We start from the raw sequence: 22954 nt of genomic DNA on the forward strand, positions 1-22954 counted from the left end.
GTCGATTACCGCCAAAGTAAAACATTGGCGTGGTTCAAATTTGCACCGGCACACTCGGGTGGGGTATCCGCAAGAAGTAATCACGCTAATTCGGCTTTTCAGGAGCTCGAAAATTAAAAAGTTTACTCCCTGGGTAGGGAAAAGGGAAGAGCGGCCATCTTGTTTTTCTAATAGTCAACTCTGGAAATCGCGTTTTGACGGTGCAAATCGACCAAGTTGAGCATCCTGAACAACTTTCCTGTGTGGAGTCATGCAAAATTCGCAAAACCTTGGGAATTACAACTTTTTGGTGCAAAAGTGACGTCGTAATTTGACCAAAAATCGTCGATTACCGCCAAAGTAAAACATTGGCGTGGTTCAAATTTGCACCGGCACACTCGGGTGGGGTATCCGCAAGAAGTAATCACGCTAATTCGGCTTTTCGGGGTGCCACGAAAATTAAAAAGTTTATTCCCCGTGCAGGGAAAAGGGAAGAGCGGCCATCTTGTTTTTCTAATAGTCAACTCTGGAAATCGCGTTTTGACGGTGCAAATCGACCAAGTTGAGCATCCTGAACAACTTTCCTGTGTGGAGTCATGCAAAATTCGCAAAACCTTGGGAATTACAACTTTTTGGTGCAAAAGTGACGTCATAATTTGACCAAAAATCGTCGATTACCGCCAAAGTAAAGCATTGGCGTGGTTCAAATTTGCACCGGCACACTCGGGTGGGGTTTCCGCAAGAAGTAATCACGCCAGTTCGGCTTTTCGGGGTGCCACGAAAATTAAAAAGTTTATTCCCCGGGCAGGGAAAAGGGAACAGCGGCCATCTTGTTTTTCTAATAGTCAACTCTGGAAATCGCGTTTTGACGGTGCAAATCGACCAAGTTGAGCATCCTGAACAACTTTCCTGTGTGGAGTCATGCAAAATTCGCAAAACCTAGGGAATTACAACTTTTTTGTGCAAAAGTGAAGTCATTATTTGACCAAAAATCGTCGATTACCGCCAAAGTAAAACATTGGCGTGGTTCAAATTTGCACCGGCACACTCGGGTGGGGTATCCACAAGAAGTAATCACGCTAATTCGGCTTTTCGGGGTGCCACGAAAATTAAAAAGTTTATTCCCCGGGCAGGGAAAAGGGAAGAGCGGCCATCTTGTTTTTCTAATAGTCAACTCTGGAAATCGCGTTTTGACGGTGCAAATCGACCAAGTTGAGCATCCTGAACAACTTTCCTGTGTGGAGTCATGCAAAATTCGCAAAACCTTGGGAATTACAACTTTTTGGTGCAAAAGTGACGTCGTAATTTGACCAAAAATCGTCGATTACCGCCAAAGTAAAACATTGATGGGGTTCAAATTTGCACCGGCACACTCGGGTGGGGTATCCGCAAGAAGTAATCACGCTAATTCGGCTTTTCGGGAGCTCGAAAATTAAAAAGTTTATTCCCCGGGCAGGGAAAAGGGAAGAGCGGCCATTTTGTTTTTCTAATAGTCAACTCTGGAAATCGCGTTTTGACGGTGCAAATCAACCAAGTTGAGCATCCTGAACAACTTTCCTGTGTGGAGTCATGCAAAATTCGCAAAACCTTGGGAATTACAACTTTTTGGTGCAAAAGTGACGTCATAATTTGACCAAAAATCGTCGATTACCGCCAAAGTAAAGCATTGGCGTGGTTCAAATTTGCACCGGCACACTCGGGTGGGGTATCCGCAAGAAGTAATCACGCTAATTCGGCTTTTCGGGGTGCCACGAAAATTAAAAAGTTTATTCCCCGGGCAGGGAAAAGGGAAGAGCGGCCATCTTGTTTTTCTAATAGTCAACTCTGGAAATCGCGTTTTGACGGTGCAAATCGACCAAGTTGAGCATCCTGAACAACTTTCCTGTGTGGAGTCATGCAAAATTCGCAAAACCTAGGGAATTACAACTTTTTTGTGCAAAAGTGAAGTCATTATTTGACCAAAAATCGTCGATTACCGCCAAAGTAAAACATTGGCGTGGTTCAAATTTGCACCGGCACACTCGGGTGGGGTATCCGCAAGAAGTAATCACGCTAATTCGGCTTTTCGGGGTGCCACGAAAATTAAAAAGTTTATTCCCCGGGCAGGGAAAAGGGAAGAGCGGCCATCTTGTTTTTCTAATAGTCAACTCTGGAAATCGCGTTTTGACGGTGCAAATCGACCAAGTTGAGCATCCTGAACAACTTTCCTGTGTGGAGTCATGCAAAATTCGCAAAACCTTAGGAATTACAACTTTATGGTGCAAAAGTGACGTCATAATTTGACCAAAAATCGTCGATTACCGCCAAAGTAAAACATTGATGGGGTTCAAATTTGCACAGGCACACTCGGGTGGGGTATCCGCAAGAAGTAATCACGCTAATTCGGCTTTTCGGGAGCTCGAAAATTAAAAAGTTTATTCCCCGGGCAGGGAAAAGGGAAGAGCGGCCATTTTGTTTTTCTAATATTCAACTCTGGAATTCGCGTTTTGACGGTGCAAATCGACCAAGTTGAGCATCCTGAACAACTTTCCTGTGTGGAGTCATGCAAAATTCGCAAAACCTAGGGAATTACAACTTTTTTGTGCAAAAGTGAAGTCATTATTTGACCAAAAATCGTCGATTACCGCCAAAGTAAAACATTAAATGGGTTCAAATTTGCACCGGGACACTCGGGTGGGGTATCCGCAAGAAGTAATCACGCTAATTCGGCTTTACAGGAGCTCGAAAATTAAAAAGTTTACTCCCTGGGTAGGGAAAAGGGAAGAGCGGCCATCTTGTTTTTCTAATAGTCAACTCTCGAAATCGCGTTTTGACGGTGCAAATCGACCAAGTTGAGCATCCTGAACAACTTTCCTGTGTGGAGTCATGCAAAATTCGCAAAACCTTGGGAATTACAACTTTTTTGTGCAAAAGTGACGTCATAATTTGACAAAAAATCGTCGATTACCGCCAAAGTAAAACATTGACGGGGTTCAAATTTGCACCGGCACTCTCGGGTGGGGTATCCGCAAGAAGTAATCACGCTAATTCTGCTTTTCGGGAGCTCGAAAATTAAAAAAGTTTATTCCCCGGGCAGGGAAAAGGGAAGAGCGGCCATCTTGTTTTTCTAATAGTCAACTCTGGAAATCGCGTTTTGACGGTGCAAATCGACCAAGTTGAGCATCCTGAACAACTTTCCTGTGTGGAGTCATGCAAAATTCGCAAAACCTTGGGAATTACAACTTTTTGGTGCAAAAGTGACGTCATAATTTGACAAAAAATCGTCGATTACCGCCAAAGTGAAACATTAAATGGGTTCAAATTTGCACCGGCACACTCGGGTGGGGTATCCGCAAGAAGTAATCACGCTAATTCGGCTTTTCGGGAGCTCGAAAATTAAAAAGTTTATTCCCCGGGCAGGGAAAAGGGAAGAGCGGCCATTTTGTTTTTCTAATAGTCAACTCTGGAAATCGCGTTTTGACGGTGCAAATCGACCAAGTTGAGCATCCTGAACAACTTTCCTGTGTGGAGTCATGCAAAATTCGCAAAACCTTGGGAATTACAACTTTTTGGTGCAAAAGTGACGTCATAATTTGACAAAAAATCGTCGATTACCGCCAAAGTAAAACATTGACGGGGTTCAAATTTGCACCGGCACTCTCGGGTGGGGTATCCGCAAGAAGTAATCACGCTAATTCTGCTTTTCGGGAGCTCGAAAATTAAAAAAGTTTATTCCCCGGGCAGGGAAAAGGGAAGAGCGGCCATCTTGTTTTTCTAATAGTCAACTCTGGAAATCGCGTTTTGACGGTGCAAATCGACCAAGTTGAGCATCCTGAACAACTTTCCTGTGTGGAGTCATGCAAAATTCGCAAAACCTTGGGAATTACAACTTTTTGGTGCAAAAGTGACGTCATAATTTGACAAAAAATCGTCGATTACCGCCAAAGTGAAACATTAAATGGGTTCAAATTTGCACCGGCACACTCGGGTGGGGTATCCGCAAGAAGTAATCACGCTAATTCGGCTTTTCGGGAGCTCGAAAATTAAAAAGTTTATTCCCCGGGCAGGGAAAAGGGAAGAGCGGCCATTTTGTTTTTCTAATAGTCAACTCTGGAAATCGCGTTTTGACGGTGCAAATCGACCAAGTTGAGCATCCTGAACAACTTTCCTGTGTGGAGTCATGCAAAATTCGCAAAACCTTGGGAATTACAACTTTTTGGTGCAAAAGTGACGTCGTAATTTGACCAAAAATCGTCGATTACCGCCAAAGTAAAACATTGGCGTGGTTCAAATTTGCACCGGCACACTCGGGTGGGGTATCCGCAAGAAGTAATCACGCTAATTCGGCTTTTCGGGGTGCCACGAAAATTAAAAAGTTTATTCCCCGGGCAGGGAAAAGGGAAGAGCGGCCATCTTGTTTTTCTAATAGTCAACTCTGGAAATCGCGTTTTGACGGTGCAAATCGACCAAGTTGAGCATCCTGAACAACTTTCCTGTGTGGAGTCATGCAAAATTCGCAAAACCTTGGGAATTACAACTTTTTGGTGCAAAAGTGACGTCATAATTTGACCAAAAATCGTCGATTACCGCCAAAGTAAAACATTGGCGTGGTTCAAATTTGCACCGGCACACTCGGGTGGGGTTTCCGCAAGAAGTAATCACGCTAATTCGGCTTTTCGGGGTGCCACGAAAATTAAAAAGGTTATTCCCCGGGCAGGGAAAAGGGAAGAGCGGCCATCTTGTTTTTCTAATAGTCAACTCTGGAAATCGCGTTTTGACGGTGCAAATCGACCAAGTTGAGCATCCTGAACAACTTTCCTGTGTGGAGTCATGCAAAATTCGCAAAACCTAGGGAATTACAACTTTTTTGTGCAAAAGTGAAGTCATTATTTGACCAAAAATCGTCGATTACCGCCAAAGTAAAACATTGGCGTGGTTCAAATTTGCACCGGCACACTCGGGTGGGGTATCCGCAAGAAGTAATCACGCTAATTCGGCTTTTCGGGGTGCCACGAAAATTAAAAAGTTTATTCCCCGGGCAGGGAAAAGGGAAGAGCGGCCATCTTGTTTTTCTAATAGTCAACTCTGGAAATCGCGTTTTGACGGTGCAAATCGACCAAGTTGAGCATCCTGAACAACTTTCCTGTGTGGAGTCATGCAAAATTCGCAAAACCTTGGGAATTACAACTTTTTGGTGCAAAAGTGACGTCATAATTTGACCAAAAATCGTCGATTACCGCCAAAGTAAAACATTGATGGGGTTCAAATTTGCACCGGCACACTCGGGTGGGGTATCCGCAAGAAGTAATCACGCTAATTCGGCTTTTCGGGAGCTCGAAAATTAAAAAGTTTATTCCCCGGGCAGGGAAAAGGGAAGAGCGGCCATTTTGTTTTTCTAATAGTCAACTCTGGAAATCGCGTTTTGACTTTGCAAATCGACCAAGTTGAGCATCCTGAACAACTTTCCTGTGTGGAGTCATGCAAAATTCGCAAAACCTTGGGAATTACAACTTTTTGGTGCAAAAGTGACGTCATAATTTGACCAAAAATCGTCGATTACCGCCAAAGTAAAACATTGGCGTGGTTCAAATTTGCACCGGCACACTCGGGTGGGGTATCCGCAAGAAGTAATCACGCTAATTCGGCTTTTCGGGGTGCCACGAAAATTAAAAAGTTTATTCCCCGGGCAGGGAAAAGGGAAGAGCGGCCATCTTGTTTTTCTAATAGTCAACTCTGGAAATCGCGTTTTGACGGTGCAAATCGACCAAGTTGAGCATCCTGAACAACTTTCCTGTGTGGAGTCATGCAAAATTCGCAAAACCTAGGGAATTACAACTTTTTGGTGCAAAAGTGAAGTCATTATTTGACCAAAAATCGTCGATTACCGCCAAAGTAAAACATTGGCGTGGTTCAAATTTGCACCGGCACACTCGGGTGGGGTATCCGCAAGAAGTAATCACGCTAATTCGGCTTTTCGGGGTGCCACGAAAATTAAAAAGTTTATTCCCCGGGCAGGGAAAAGGGAAGAGCGGCCATCTTGTTTTTCTAATAGTCAACTCTGGAAATCGCGTTTTGACGGTGCAAATCGACCAAGTTGAGCATCCTGAACAACTTTCCTGTGTGGAGTCATGCAAAATTCGCAAAACCTTGGGAATTACAACTTTTTGGTGCAAAAGTGACGTCATAATTTGACCAAAAATCGTCGATTACCGCCAAAGTAAAACATTGATGGGGTTCAAATTTGCACAGGCACACTCGGGTGGGGTATCCGCAAGAAGTAATCACGCTAATTCGGCTTTTCGGGAGCTCGAAAATTAAAAAGTTTACTCCCCGGGCAGGGAAAAGGGAAGAGCGGCCATTTTGTTTTTCTAATATTCAACTCTGGAATTCGCGTTTTGACGGTGCAAATCGACCAAGTTGAGCATCCTGAACAACTTTCCTGTGTGGAGTCATGCAAAATTCGCAAAACCTAGGGAATTACAACTTTTTTGTGCAAAAGTGAAGTCATTATTTGACCAAAAATCGTCGATTACCGCCAAAGTGAAACATTAAATGGGTTCAAATTTGCACCGGCACACTCGGGTGGGGTATCCGCAAGAAGTAATCACGCTAATTCGGCTTTTCGGGAGCTCGAAAATTAAAAAGTTTATTCCCCGGGCAGGGAAAAGGGAAGAGCGGCCATTTTGTTTTTCTAATAGTCAACTCTGGAAATCGCGTTTTGACGGTGCAAATCGACCAAGTTGAGCATCCTGAACAACTTTCCTGTGTGGAGTCATGCAAAATTCGCAAAACCTTGGGAATTACAACTTTTTGGTGCAAAAGTGAAGTCATTATTTGACAAAAAATCGTCGATTACCGCCAAAGTAAAACATTGGCGTGGTTCAAATTTGCACCGGCACACTCGGGTGGGGTATCCGCAAGAAGAAATCACGCTAATTCGGCTTTTCGGGGTGCCACGAAAATTAAAAAGTTTATTCCCCGGGCAGGGAAAAGGGAAGAGCGGCCATCTTGTTTTTCTAATAGTCAACTCTGGAAATCGCGTTTTGACGGTGCAAATCGACCAAGTTGAGCATCCTGAACAACTTTCCTGTGTGGAGTCATGCAAAATTCGCAAAACCTTGGGAATTACAACTTTTTGGTGCAAAAGTGACGTCATAATTTGACCAAAAATCGTCGATTACCGCCAAAGTAAAACATTGGCGTGGTTCAAATTTGCACCGGCACACTCGGGTGGGGTTTCCGCAAGAAGTAATCACGCTAATTCGGCTTTTCGGGGTGCCACGAAAATTAAAAAGTTTATTCCCCGGGCAGGGAAAAGGGAAGAGCGGCCATCTTGTTTTTCTAATAGTCAACTCTGGAAATCGCGTTTTGACGGTGCAAATCGACCAAGTTGAGCATCCTGAACAACTTTCCTGTGTGGAGTCATGCAAAATTCGCAAAACCTTGGGAATTACAACTTTTTGGTGCAAAAGTGACGTCATAATTTGACCAAAAATCGTCGATTACCGCCAAAGTAAAACATTGATGGGGTTCAAATTTGCACAGGCACACTCGGGTGGGGTATCCGCAAGAAGTAATCACGCTAATTCGGCTTTTCGGGAGCTCGAAAATTAAAAAGTTTACTCCCCGGGCAGGGAAAAGGGAAGAGCGGCCATTTTGTTTTTCTAATATTCAACTCTGGAATTCGCGTTTTGACGGTGCAAATCGACCAAGTTGAGCATCCTGAACAACTTTCCTGTGTGGAGTCATGCAAAATTCGCAAAACCTAGGGAATTACAATGTTTTTGTGCAAAAGTGAAGTCATTATTTGACCAAAAATCGTCGATTACCGCCAAAGTGAAACATTAAATGGGTTCAAATTTGCACCGGCACACTCGGGTGGGGTATCCGCAAGAAGTAATCACGCTAATTCGGCTTTTCGGGAGCTCGAAAATTAAAAAGTTTATTCCCCGGGCAGGGAAAAGGGAAGAGCGGCCATTTTGTTTTTCTAATAGTCAACTCTGGAAATCGCGTTTTGACGGTGCAAATCGACCAAGTTGAGCATCCTGAACAACTTTCCTGTGTGGAGTCATGCAAAATTCGCAAAACCTTGGGAATTACAACTTTTTGGTGCAAAAGTGAAGTCATTATTTGACAAAAAATCGTCGATTACCGCCAAAGTAAAACATTGGCGTGGTTCAAATTTGCACCGGCACACTCGGGTGGGGTATCCGCAAGAAGAAATCACGCTAATTCGGCTTTTCGGGGTGCCACGAAAATTAAAAAGTTTATTCCCCGGGCAGGGAAAAGGGAAGAGCGGCCATCTTGTTTTTCTAATAGTCAACTCTGGAAATCGCGTTTTGACGGTGCAAATCGACCAAGTTGAGCATCCTGAACAACTTTCCTGTGTGGAGTCATGCAAAATTCGCAAAACCTTGGGAATTACAACTTTTTGGTGCAAAAGTGACGTCATAATTTGACCAAAAATCGTCGATTACCGCCAAAGTAAAACATTGGCGTGGTTCAAATTTGCACCGGCACACTCGGGTGGGGTTTCCGCAAGAAGTAATCACGCTAATTCGGCTTTTCGGGGTGCCACGAAAATTAAAAAGTTTATTCCCCGGGTAGGGAAAAGGGAAGAGCGGCCATCTTGTTTTTCTAATAGTCAACTCTGGAAATCGCGTTTTGACGGTGCAAATCGACCAAGTTGAGCATCCTGAACAACTTTCCTGTGTGGAGTCATGCAAAATTCGCAAAACCTAGGGAATTACAACTTTTTGGTGCAAAAGTGACGTCATTATTTGACCAAAAATCGTCGATTACCGCCAAAGTAAAACATTGGCGTGGTTCAAATTTGCACCGGCACACTCGGGTGGGGTATCCGCAAGAAGTAATCACGCTAATTCGGCTTTTCGGGAGCTCGAAAATTAAAAAGTTTATTCCCCGGGCAGGGAAAAGGGAAGAGCGGCCATTTTGTTTTTCTAATAGTCAACTCTGGAAATCGCGTTTTGACGGTGCAAATCGACCAAGTTGAGCATCCTGAACAACTTTCCTGTGTGGAGTCATGCAAAATTCGCAAAACCTTGGGAATTACAACTTTTTGGTGCAAAAGTGACGTCATAATTTGACCAAAAATCGTCGATTACCGCCAAAGTAAAACATTGGCGTAGTTCAAATTTGCACCGGCACACTCGGGTGGGGTATCCGCAAGAAGTAATCACGCTAATTCGGCTTTTCGGGGTGCCACGAAAATTAAAAAGTTTATTCCCCGGGCAGGGAAAAGGGAAGAGCGGCCGTCTTGTTTTTCTAATAGTCAACTCTGGAAATCGCGTTTTGACGGTGCAAATCGACCAAGTTGAGCATCCTGAACAACTTTCCTGTGTGGAGTCATGCAAAATTCGCAAAACCTAGGGAATTACAACTTTTTTGTGCAAAAGTGAAGTCATTATTTGACCAAAAATCGTCGATTACCGCCAAAGTAAAACATTGGCGTGGTTCAAATTTGCACCGGCACACTCGGGTGGGGTATCCGCAAGAAATAATCACGCTAATTCGGCTTTTCGGGGTGCCACGAAAATTAAAAAGTTTATTCCCCGGGCAGGGAAAAGGGAAGAGCGGCCATCTTGTTTTTCTAATAGTCAACTCTGGAAATCGCGTTTTGACGGTGCAAATCGACCAAGTTGAGCATCCTGAACAACTTTCCTGTGTGGAGTCATGCAAAATTCGCAAAACCTTGGGAATTACAACTTTTTGGTGCAAAAGTGACGTCATAATTTGACCAAAAATCGTCGATTACCGCCAAAGTAAAACATTGGCGTGGTTCAAATTTGCACCGGCACACTCGGGTGGGGTTTCCGCAAGAAGTAATCACGCTAATTCGGCTTTTCGGGGTGCCACGAAAATTAAAAAGTTTATTCCCCGGGTAGGGAAAAGGGAAGAGCGGCCATCTTGTTTTTCTAATAGTCAACTCTGGAAATCGCGTTTTGACGGTGCAAATCGACCAAGTTGAGCATCCTGAACAACTTTCCTGTGTGGAGTCATGCAAAATTCGCAAAACCTAGGGAATTACAACTTTTTGGTGCAAAAGTGACGTCATTATTTGACCAAAAATCGTCGATTACCGCCAAAGTAAAACATTGGCGTGGTTCAAATTTGCACCGGCACACTCGGGTGGGGTATCCGCAAGAAGTAATCACGCTAATTCGGCTTTTCGGGAGCTCGAAAATTAAAAAGTTTATTCCCCGGGCAGGGAAAAGGGAAGAGCGGCCATTTTGTTTTTCTAATAGTCAACTCTGGAAATCGCGTTTTGACGGTGCAAATCGACCAAGTTGAGCATCCTGAACAACTTTCCTGTGTGGAGTCATGCAAAATTCGCAAAACCTTGGGAATTACAACTTTTTGGTGCAAAAGTGACGTCATAATTTGACCAAAAATCGTCGATTACCGCCAAAGTAAAACATTGGCGTAGTTCAAATTTGCACCGGCACACTCGGGTGGGGTATCCGCAAGAAGTAATCACGCTAATTCGGCTTTTCGGGGTGCCACGAAAATTAAAAAGTTTATTCCCCGGGCAGGGAAAAGGGAAGAGCGGCCGTCTTGTTTTTCTAATAGTCAACTCTGGAAATCGCGTTTTGACGGTGCAAATCGACCAAGTTGAGCATCCTGAACAACTTTCCTGTGTGGAGTCATGCAAAATTCGCAAAACCTAGGGAATTACAACTTTTTTGTGCAAAAGTGAAGTCATTATTTGACCAAAAATCGTCGATTACCGCCAAAGTAAAACATTGGCGTGGTTCAAATTTGCACCGGCACACTCGGGTGGGGTATCCGCAAGAAATAATCACGCTAATTCGGCTTTTCGGGGTGCCACGAAAATTAAAAAGTTTATTCCCCGGGCAGGGAAAAGGGAAGAGCGGCCATCTTGTTTTTCTAATAGTCAACTCTGGAAATCGCGTTTTGACGGTGCAAATCGACCAAGTTGAGCATCCTGAACAACTTTCCTGTGTGGAGTCATGCAAAATTCGCAAAACCTTGGGAATTACAACTTTTTGGTGCAAAAGTGACGTCATAATTTGACCAAAAATCGTCGATTACCGCCAAAGTAAAACATTAAATGGATTCAAATTTGCACCGGCACACTCGGGTGGGGTATCCGCAAGAAGTAATCACGCTAATTCGGCTTTTCGGGGTGCCACGAAAATTAAAAAGTTTATTCCCCGGGCAGGGAAAAGGGAAGAGCGGCGATCTTGTTTTTCTAATAGTCAACTCTGGAAATCGCGTTTTGACGGTGCAAATCGACCAAGTTGAGCATCCTGAACAACTTTCCTGTGTGGAGTCATGCAAAATTCGCAAAACCTTGGGAATTACAACTTTTTGGTGCAAAAGTGACGTCATAATTTGACCAAAAATCGTCGATTACCGCCAAAGTAAAACATTGATGAGGTTCAAATTTGCACAGGCACACTCGGGTGGGGTATCCGCAAGAAGTAATCACGCTAATTCGGCTTTTCGGGAGCTCGAAAATTAAAAAGTTTATTCCCCGGGCAGGGAAAAGGGAAGAGCGGCCATTTTGTTTTTCTAATATTCAACTCTGGAATTCGCGTTTTGACGGTGCAAATCGACCAAGTTGAGCATCCTGAACAACTTTCCTGTGTGGAGTCATGCAAAATTCGCAAAACCTAGGGAATTACAACTTTTTTGTGCAAAAGTGAAGTCATTATTTGACCAAAAATCGTCGATTACCGCCAAAGTAAAACATTAAATGGGTTCAAATTTGCACCGGCACACTCGAGTGGGGTATCCACAAGAAGTAATCACGCTAATTCGGCTGTTCAGGAGCTCGAAAATTAAAAAGTTTACTCCCTGGGTAGGGAAAAGGGAAGAGCGGCCATCTTGTTTTTCTAATAGTCAACTCTCGAAATCGCGTTTTGACGGTGCAAATCGACCAAGTTGAGCATCCTGAACAACTTTCCTGTGTGGAGTCATGCAAAATTCGCAAAACCTTGGGAATTACAACTTTTTGGTGCAAAAGTGACGTCATAATTTGACAAAAAATCGTCGATTACCGCCAAAGTAAAACATTGACGGGGTTCAAATTTGCACCGGCACTCTCGGGTGGGGTATCCGCAAGAAGTAATCACGCTAATTCGGCTTTTCGGGAGCTCGAAAATTAAAAAAGTTTATTCCCCGGGCAGGGAAAAGGGAAGAGCGGCCATCTTGTTTTTCTAATAGTCAACTCTGGAAATCGCGTTTTGACGGTGCAAATCGACCAAGTTGAGCATCCTGAACAACTTTCCTGTGTGGAGTCATGCAAAATTCGCAAAACCTTGGGAATTACAACTTTTTGGTGCAAAAGTGACGTCATAATTTGACAAAAAATCGTCGATTACCGCCAAAGTAAAACATTGATGGGGTTCAAATTTGCACAGGCACACTCGGGTGGGGTATCCGCAAGAAGTAATCACGCTAATTCGGCTTTTCGGGAGCTCGAAAATTAAAAAGTTTACTCCCCGGGCAGGGAAAAGGGAAGAGCGGCCATTTTGTTTTTCTAATATTCAACTCTGGAATTCGCGTTTTGACGGTGCAAATCGACCAAGTTGAGCATCCTGAACAACTTTCCTGTGTGGAGTCATGCAAAATTCGCAAAACCTAGGGAATTACAATGTTTTTGTGCAAAAGTGAAGTCATTATTTGACCAAAAATCGTCGATTACCGCCAAAGTGAAACATTAAATGGGTTCAAATTTGCACCGGCACACTCGGGTGGGGTATCCGCAAGAAGTAATCACGCTAATTCGGCTTTTCGGGAGCTCGAAAATTAAAAAGTTTATTCCCCGGGCAGGGAAAAGGGAAGAGCGGCCATTTTGTTTTTCTAATAGTCAACTCTGGAAATCGCGTTTTGACGGTGCAAATCGACCAAGTTGAGCATCCTGAACAACTTTCCTGTGTGGAGTCATGCAAAATTCGCAAAACCTTGGGAATTACAACTTTTTGGTGCAAAAGTGAAGTCATTATTTGACAAAAAATCGTCGATTACCGCCAAAGTAAAACATTGGCGTGGTTCAAATTTGCACCGGCACACTCGGGTGGGGTATCCGCAAGAAGAAATCACGCTAATTCGGCTTTTCGGGGTGCCACGAAAATTAAAAAGTTTATTCCCCGGGCAGGGAAAAGGGAAGAGCGGCCATCTTGTTTTTCTAATAGTCAACTCTGGAAATCGCGTTTTGACGGTGCAAATCGACCAAGTTGAGCATCCTGAACAACTTTCCTGTGTGGAGTCATGCAAAATTCGCAAAACCTTGGGAATTACAACTTTTTGGTGCAAAAGTGACGTCATAATTTGACCAAAAATCGTCGATTACCGCCAAAGTAAAACATTGGCGTGGTTCAAATTTGCACCGGCACACTCGGGTGGGGTTTCCGCAAGAAGTAATCACGCTAATTCGGCTTTTCGGGGTGCCACGAAAATTAAAAAGTTTATTCCCCGGGTAGGGAAAAGGGAAGAGCGGCCATCTTGTTTTTCTAATAGTCAACTCTGGAAATCGCGTTTTGACGGTGCAAATCGACCAAGTTGAGCATCCTGAACAACTTTCCTGTGTGGAGTCATGCAAAATTCGCAAAACCTAGGGAATTACAACTTTTTGGTGCAAAAGTGACGTCATTATTTGACCAAAAATCGTCGATTACCGCCAAAGTAAAACATTGGCGTGGTTCAAATTTGCACCGGCACACTCGGGTGGGGTATCCGCAAGAAGTAATCACGCTAATTCGGCTTTTCGGGAGCTCGAAAATTAAAAAGTTTATTCCCCGGGCAGGGAAAAGGGAAGAGCGGCCATTTTGTTTTTCTAATAGTCAACTCTGGAAATCGCGTTTTGACGGTGCAAATCGACCAAGTTGAGCATCCTGAACAACTTTCCTGTGTGGAGTCATGCAAAATTCGCAAAACCTTGGGAATTACAACTTTTTGGTGCAAAAGTGACGTCATAATTTGACCAAAAATCGTCGATTACCGCCAAAGTAAAACATTGGCGTAGTTCAAATTTGCACCGGCACACTCGGGTGGGGTATCCGCAAGAAGTAATCACGCTAATTCGGCTTTTCGGGGTGCCACGAAAATTAAAAAGTTTATTCCCCGGGCAGGGAAAAGGGAAGAGCGGCCGTCTTGTTTTTCTAATAGTCAACTCTGGAAATCGCGTTTTGACGGTGCAAATCGACCAAGTTGAGCATCCTGAACAACTTTCCTGTGTGGAGTCATGCAAAATTCGCAAAACCTAGGGAATTACAACTTTTTTGTGCAAAAGTGAAGTCATTATTTGACCAAAAATCGTCGATTACCGCCAAAGTAAAACATTGGCGTGGTTCAAATTTGCACCGGCACACTCGGGTGGGGTATCCGCAAGAAATAATCACGCTAATTCGGCTTTTCGGGGTGCCACGAAAATTAAAAAGTTTATTCCCCGGGCAGGGAAAAGGGAAGAGCGGCCATCTTGTTTTTCTAATAGTCAACTCTGGAAATCGCGTTTTGACGGTGCAAATCGACCAAGTTGAGCATCCTGAACAACTTTCCTGTGTGGAGTCATGCAAAATTCGCAAAACCTTGGGAATTACAACTTTTTGGTGCAAAAGTGACGTCATAATTTGACCAAAAATCGTCGATTACCGCCAAAGTAAAACATTAAATGGATTCAAATTTGCACCGGCACACTCGGGTGGGGTATCCGCAAGAAGTAATCACGCTAATTCGGCTTTTCGGGGTGCCACGAAAATTAAAAAGTTTATTCCCCGGGCAGGGAAAAGGGAAGAGCGGCGATCTTGTTTTTCTAATAGTCAACTCTGGAAATCGCGTTTTGACGGTGCAAATCGACCAAGTTGAGCATCCTGAACAACTTTCCTGTGTGGAGTCATGCAAAATTCGCAAAACCTTGGGAATTACAACTTTTTGGTGCAAAAGTGACGTCATAATTTGACCAAAAATCGTCGATTACCGCCAAAGTAAAACATTGATGAGGTTCAAATTTGCACAGGCACACTCGGGTGGGGTATCCGCAAGAAGTAATCACGCTAATTCGGCTTTTCGGGAGCTCGAAAATTAAAAAGTTTATTCCCCGGGCAGGGAAAAGGGAAGAGCGGCCATTTTGTTTTTCTAATATTCAACTCTGGAATTCGCGTTTTGACGGTGCAAATCGACCAAGTTGAGCATCCTGAACAACTTTCCTGTGTGGAGTCATGCAAAATTCGCAAAACCTAGGGAATTACAACTTTTTTGTGCAAAAGTGAAGTCATTATTTGACCAAAAATCGTCGATTACCGCCAAAGTAAAACATTAAATGGGTTCAAATTTGCACCGGCACACTCGAGTGGGGTATCCACAAGAAGTAATCACGCTAATTCGGCTGTTCAGGAGCTCGAAAATTAAAAAGTTTACTCCCTGGGTAGGGAAAAGGGAAGAGCGGCCATCTTGTTTTTCTAATAGTCAACTCTCGAAATCGCGTTTTGACGGTGCAAATCGACCAAGTTGAGCATCCTGAACAACTTTCCTGTGTGGAGTCATGCAAAATTCGCAAAACCTTGGGAATTACAACTTTTTGGTGCAAAAGTGACGTCATAATTTGACAAAAAATCGTCGATTACCGCCAAAGTAAAACATTGACGGGGTTCAAATTTGCACCGGCACTCTCGGGTGGGGTATCCGCAAGAAGTAATCACGCTAATTCGGCTTTTCGGGAGCTCGAAAATTAAAAAAGTTTATTCCCCGGGCAGGGAAAAGGGAAGAGCGGCCATCTTGTTTTTCTAATAGTCAACTCTGGAAATCGCGTTTTGACGGTGCAAATCGACCAAGTTGAGCATCCTGAACAACTTTCCTGTGTGGAGTCATGCAAAATTCGCAAAACCTTGGGAATTACAACTTTTTGGTGCAAAAGTGACGTCATAATTTGACAAAAAATCGTCGATTACCGCCAAAGTGAAACATTAAATGGGTTCAAATTTGCACCGGCACACTCGGGTGGGGTATCCGCAAGAAGTAATCACGCTAATTCGGCTTTTCGGGAGCTCGAAAATTAAAAAGTTTATTTCCCGGGCAGGGAAAAGGGAAGAGCGGCCATTTTGTTTTTCTAATAGTCAACTCTGGAAATCGCGTTTTGACGGTGCAAATCGACCAAGTTGAGCATCCTGAACAACTTTCCTGTGTGGAGTCATGCAAAATTCGCAAAACCTTGGGAATTACAACTTTTTGGTGCAAAAGTGACGTCGTAATTTGACCAAAAATCGTCGATTACCGCCAAAGTAAAACATTGGCGTGGTTCAAATTTGCACCGGCACACTCGGGTGGGGTTTCCGCAAGAAGTAATCACGCTAATTCGGCTTTTCGGGGTGCCACGAAAATTAAAAAGTTTATTCCCCGGGCAGGGAAAAGGGAAGAGCGGCCATCTTGTTTTTCTAATAGTCAACTCTGGAAATCGCGTTTTGACGGTGCAAATCGACCAAGTTGAGCATCCTGAACAACTTTCCTGTGTGGAGTCATGCAAAATTCGCAAAACCTAGGGAATTACAACTTTTTGGTGCAAAAGTGAAGTCATTATTTGACCAAAAATCGTCGATTACCGCCAAAGTAAAACATTGGCGTGGTTCAAATTTGCACCGGCACACTCGGGTGGGGTATCCGCAAGAAGTAATCACGCTAATTCGGCTTTTCGGGGTGCCACGAAAATTAAAAAGTTTATTCCCCGGGCAGGGAAAAGGGAAGAGCGGCCATCTTGTTTTTCTAATAGTCAACTCTGGAAATCGCGTTTTGACGGTGCAAATCGACCAAGTTGAGCATCCTGAACAACTTTCCTGTGTGGAGTCATGCAAAATTCGCAAAACCTTGGGAATTACAACTTTTTGGTGCAAAAGTGACGTCATAATTTGACCAAAAATCGTCGATTACCGCCAAAGTAAAACATTGATGGGGTTCAAATTTGCACCGGCACACTCGGGTGGGGTATCCGCAAGAAGTAATCACGCTAATTCGGCTTTTCGGGAGCTCGAAAATTAAAAAGTTTATTCCCCGGGCAGGGAAAAGGGAAGAGCGGCCATTTTGTTTTTCTAATAGTCAACTCTGGAAATCGCGTTTTGACGGTGCAAATCGACCAAGTTGAGCGTCCTGAACAACTTTCCTGTGTGGAGTCATGCAAAATTCGCAAAACCTTGGGAATTACAACTTTTTGGTGCAAAAGTGACGTCATAATTTGACCAAAAATCGTCGATTACCGCCAAAGTAAAACATTAAATGGATTCAAATTTGCACCGGCACACTCGGGTGGGGTATCCGCAAGAAGTAATCACGCTAATTCGGCTTTTCAGGAGCTCGAAAATTAAAAAGTTTACTCCCTGGGTAGGGAAAAGGGAAGAGCGGCCATCTTGTTTTTCTAATAGTCAACTCTGGAAATCGCGTTTTGACGGTGCAAATCGACCAAGTTGAGCATCCTGAACAACTTTCCTGTGTGGAGTCATGCAAAACTCGCAAAAACTTGGGAATTACAACTTTTTGGTGCAAAAGTGACGTCATAATTTGACCAAAAATCGTCGATTACCGCCAAAGTAAAACATTAAATGGATTCAAATTTGCACAGGCACACTCGGGTGGGGTATCCGCAAGAAGTAATCACGCTAATTCGGCTTTTCGGGAGCTCGAAAATTAAAAAGTTTATTCCCCGGGCAGGGAAAAGGGAAGAGCGGCCATTTTGTTTTTCTAATATTCAACTCTGGAAATCGCGTTTTGACGGTGCAAATCGACCAAGTTGAGCATCCTGAACAACTTTCCTGTGTGGAGTCATGCAAAATTCGCAAACCCTAGGTAATTACAACTTTTTTGTGCAAAAGTGAAGTCATTATTTGACCAAAAATCGTCGATTACCGCCAAAGTAAAACATTAAATGGATTCAAATTTGCACCGGCACACTCGGGTGGGGTATCCGCAAGAAGTAATCACGCTAATTCGGCTTTTCAGGAGCTCGAAAATTAAAAAGTTTACTCCCTGGGTAGGGAAAAGGGAAGAGCGGCCATCTTGTTTTTCTAATAGTCAACTCTGGAAATCGCGTTTTGACGGTGCAAATCGACCAAGTTGAGCATCCTGAACAACTTTCCTGTGTGGAGTCATGCAAAATTCGCAAAACCTTGGGAATTACAACTTTTTGGTGCAAAAGTGACGTCATAATTTGACCAAAAATCGTCGATTACCGCCAAAGTAAAACATTAAATGGATTCAAATTTGCACCGGCACACTCGGGTGGGGTATCCGCAAGAAGTAATCACGCTAATTCGGCTTTTCAGGAGCTCGAAAATTAAAAAGTTTACTCCCTGGGTAGGGAAAAGGGAAGAGCGGCCATCTTGTTTTTCTAATAGTCAACTCTGGAAATCGCGTTTTGACGGTGCAAATCGACCAAGTTGAGCATCCTGAACAACTTTCCTGTGTGGAGTCATGCAAAATTCGCAAAACCTTGGGAATTACAACTTTTTGGTGCAAAAGTGACGTCATAATTTGACCAAAAATCGTCGATTACCGCCAAAGTAAAACATTAAATGGATTCAAATTTGCACAGGCACACTCGGGTGGGGTATCCGCAAGAAGTAATCACGCTAATTCGGCTTTTCGGGAGCTCGAAAATTAAAAAGTTTATTCCCCGGGCAGGGAAAAGGGAAGAGCGGCCATTTTGTTTTTCTAATATTCAACTCTGGAAATCGCGTTTTGACGGTGCAAATCGACCAAGTTGAGCATCCTGAACAACTTTCCTGTGTGGAGTCATGCAAAATTCGCAAACCCTAGGGAATTACAACTTTTTTGTGCAAAAGTGAAGTCATTATTTGACCAAAAATCGTCGATTACCGCCAAAGTAAAACATTAAATGGATTCAAATTTGCACCGGCACTTTTCAGGAGCTCGAAAATTAAAAAGTTTACTCCCTGGGTAGGGAAAAGGGAAGAGCGGCCATCTTGTTTTTCTAATAGTCAACTCTGGAAATCGCGTTTTGACGGTGCAAATCGACCAAGTTGAGCATCCTGAACAACTTTCCTGTGTGGAGTCATGCAAAATTCGCAAAACCTTGGGAATTACAACTTTTTGGTGCAAAAGTGACGTCATAATTTGACCAAAAATCGTCGATTACCGCCAAAGTAAAACATTAAATGGATTCAAATTTGCACCGGCACACTCGGGTGGGGTATCCGCAAGAAGTAATCACGCTAATTCGGCTTTTCAGGAGCTCGAAAATTAAAAAGTTTACTCCCTGGGTAGGGAAAAGGGAAGAGCGGCCATCTTGTTTTTCTAATAGTCAACTCTGGAAATCGCGTTTTGACGGTGCAAATCGACCAAGTTGAGCATCCTGAACAACTTTCCTGTGTGGAGTCATGCAAAATTCGCAAAACCTTGGGAATTACAACTTTTTGGTGCAAAAGTGACGTCATAATTTGACCAAAAATCGTCGATTACCGCCAAAGTAAAACATTAAATGGATTCAAATTTGCACAGGCACACTCGGGTGGGGTATCCGCAAGAAGTAATCACGCTAATTCGGCTTTTCGGGAGCTCGAAAATTAAAAAGTTTATTCCCCGGGCAGGGAAAAGGGAAGAGCGGCCATTTTGTTTTTCTAATATTCAACTCTGGAAATCGCGTTTTGACGGTGCAAATCGACCAAGTTGAGCATCCTGAACAACTTTCCTGTGTGGAGTCATGCAAAATTCGCAAACCCTAGGTAATTACAACTTTTTTGTGCAAAAGTGAAGTCATTATTTGACCAAAAATCGTCGATTACCGCCAAAGTAAAACATTAAATGGATTCAAATTTGCACCGGCACACTCGGGTGGGGTATCCGCAAGAAGTAATCACGCTAATTCGGCTTTTCAGGAGCTCGAAAATTAAAAAGTTTACTCCCTGGGTAGGGAAAAGGGAAGAGCGGCCATCTTGTTTTTCTAATAGTCAACTCTGGAAATCGCGTTTTGACGGTGCAAATCGACCAAGTTGAGCATCCTGAACAACTTTCCTGTGTGGAGTCATGCAAAATTCGCAAACCCTAAGGAATTACAACTTTTTTGTGCAAAAGTGAAGTCATTATTTGACCAAAAATCGTCGATTACCGCCAAAGTAAAACATTAAATGGATTCAAATTTGCACCGGCACTTTTCAGGAGCTCGAAAATTAAAAAGTTTACTCCCTGGGTAGGGAAAAGGGAAGAGCGGCCATCTTGTTTTTCTAATAGTCAACTCTGGAAATCGCGTTTTGACGGTGCAAATCGACCAAGTTGAGCATCCTGAACAACTTTCCTGTGTGGAGTCATGCAAAATTCGCAAAACCTTGGGAATTACAACTTTTTGGTGCAAAAGTGACGTCATAATTTGACCAAAAATCGTCGATTACCGCCAAAGTAAAACATTAAATGGATTCAAATTTGCACCGGCACACTCGGGTGGGGTATCCGCAAGAAGTAATCACGCTAATTCGGCTTTTCAGGAGCTCGAAAATTAAAAAGTTTACTCCCTGGGTAGGGAAAAGGGAAGAGCGGCCATCTTGTTTTTCTAATAGTCAACTCTGGAAATCGCGTTTTGACGGTGCAAATCGACCAAGTTGAGCATCCTGAACAACTTTCCTGTGTGGAGTCATGCAAAATTCGCAAAACCTTGGGAATTACAACTTTTTGGTGCAAAAGTGACGTCATAATTTGACCAAAAATCGTCGATTACCGCCAAAGTAAAACATTAAATGGATTCAAATTTGCACAGGCACACTCGGGTGGGGTATCCGCAAGAAGTAATCACGCTAATTCGGCTTTTCGGGAGCTCGAAAATTAAAAAGTTTATTCCCCGGGCAGGGAAAAGGGAAGAGCGGCCATTTTGTTTTTCTAATATTCAACTCTGGAAATCGCGTTTTGACGGTGCAAATCGACCAAGTTGAGCATCCTGAACAACTTTCCTGTGTGGAGTCATGCAAAATTCGCAAACCCTAGGGAATTACAACTTTTTTGTGCAAAAGTGAAGTCATTATTTGACCAAAAATCGTCGATTACCGCCAAAGTAAAACATTAAATGGATTCAAATTTGCACCGGCACACTCGGGTGGGGTATCCGCAAGAAGTAATCACGCTAATTCGGCTTTTCAGGAGCTCGAAAATTAAAAAGTTTACTCCCTGGGTAGGGAAAAGGGAAGAGCGGCCATCTTGTTTTTCTAATAGTCAACTCTGGAAATCGCGTTTTGACGGTGCAAATCGACCAAGTTGAGCATCCTGAACAACTTTCCTGTGTGGAGTCATGCAAAATTCGCAAACCCTAGGGAATTACAACTTTTTTGTGCAAAAGTGAAGTCATTATTTGACCAAAAATCGTCGATTACCGCCAAAGTAAAACATTAAATGGATTCAAATTTGCACCGGCACTTTTCAGGAGCTCGAAAATTAAAAAGTTTACTCCCTGGGTAGGGAAAAGGGAAGAGCGGCCATCTTGTTTTTCTAATAGTCAACTCTGGAAATCGCGTTTTGACGGTGCAAATCGACCAAGTTGAGCATCCTGAACAACTTTCCTGTGTGGAGTCATGCAAAATTCGCAAAACCTTGGGAATTACAACTTTTTGGTGCAAAAGTGACGTCATAATTTGACCAAAAATCGTCGATTACCGCCAAAGTAAAACATTAAATGGATTCAAATTTGCACCGGCACACTCGGGTGGGGTATCCGCAAGAAGTAATCACGCTAATTCGGCTTTTCAGGAGCTCGAAAATTAAAAAGTTTACTCCCTGGGTAGGGAAAAGGGAAGAGCGGCCATCTTGTTTTTCTAATAGTCAACTCTGGAAATCGCGTTTTGACGGTGCAAATCGACCAAGTTGAGCATCCTGAACAACTTTCCTGTGTGGAGTCATGCAAAATTCGCAAAACCTTGGGAATTACAACTTTTTGGTGCAAAAGTGACGTCATAATTTGACCAAAAATCGTCGATTACCGCCAAAGTAAAACATTAAATGGATTCAAATTTGCACAGGCACACTCGGGTGGGGTATCCGCAAGAAGTAATCACGCTAATTCGGCTTTTCGGGAGCTCGAAAATTAAAAAGTTTATTCCCCGGGCAGGGAAAAGGGAAGAGCGGCCATTTTGTTTTTCTAATATTCAACTCTGGAAATCGCGTTTTGACGGTGCAAATCGACCAAGTTGAGCATCCTGAACAACTTTCCTGTGTGGAGTCATGCAAAATTCGCAAACCCTAGGTAATTACAACTTTTTTGTGCAAAAGTGAAGTCATTATTTGACCAAAAATCGTCGATTACCGCCAAAGTAAAACATTAAATGGATTCAAATTTGCACCGGCACACTCGGGTGGGGTATCCGCAAGAAGTAATCACGCTAATTCGGCTTTTCAGGAGCTCGAAAATTAAAAAGTTTACTCCCTGGGTAGGGAAAAGGGAAGAGCGGCCATCTTGTTTTTCTAATAGTCAACTCTGGAAATCGCGTTTTGACGGTGCAAATCGACCAAGTTGAGCATCCTGAACAACTTTCCTGTGTGGAGTCATGCAAAATTCGCAAACCCTAAGGAATTACAACTTTTTTGTGCAAAAGTGAAGTCATTATTTGACCAAAAATCGTCGATTACCGCCAAAGTAAAACATTAAATGGATTCAAATTTGCACCGGCACTTTTCAGGAGCTCGAAAATTAAAAAGTTTACTCCCTGGGTAGGGAAAAGGGAAGAGCGGCCATCTTGTTTTTCTAATAGTCAACTCTGGAAATCGCGTTTTGACGGTGCAAATCGACCAAGTTGAGCATCCTGAACAACTTTCCTGTGTGGAGTCATGCAAAATTCGCAAAACCTTGGGAATTACAACTTTTTGGTGCAAAAGTGACGTCATAATTTGACCAAAAATCGTCGATTACCGCCAAAGTAAAACATTAAATGGATTCAAATTTGCACCGGCACACTCGGGTGGGGTATCCGCAAGAAGTAATCACGCTAATTCGGCTTTTCAGGAGCTCGAAAATTAAAAAGTTTACTCCCTGGGT

This window comes from Asterias amurensis, chromosome 8 (genome assembly GCF_032118995.1).
Source record: "Asterias amurensis chromosome 8, ASM3211899v1".
NCBI lineage: Eukaryota > Metazoa > Echinodermata > Asteroidea > Forcipulatida > Asteriidae > Asterias > Asterias amurensis.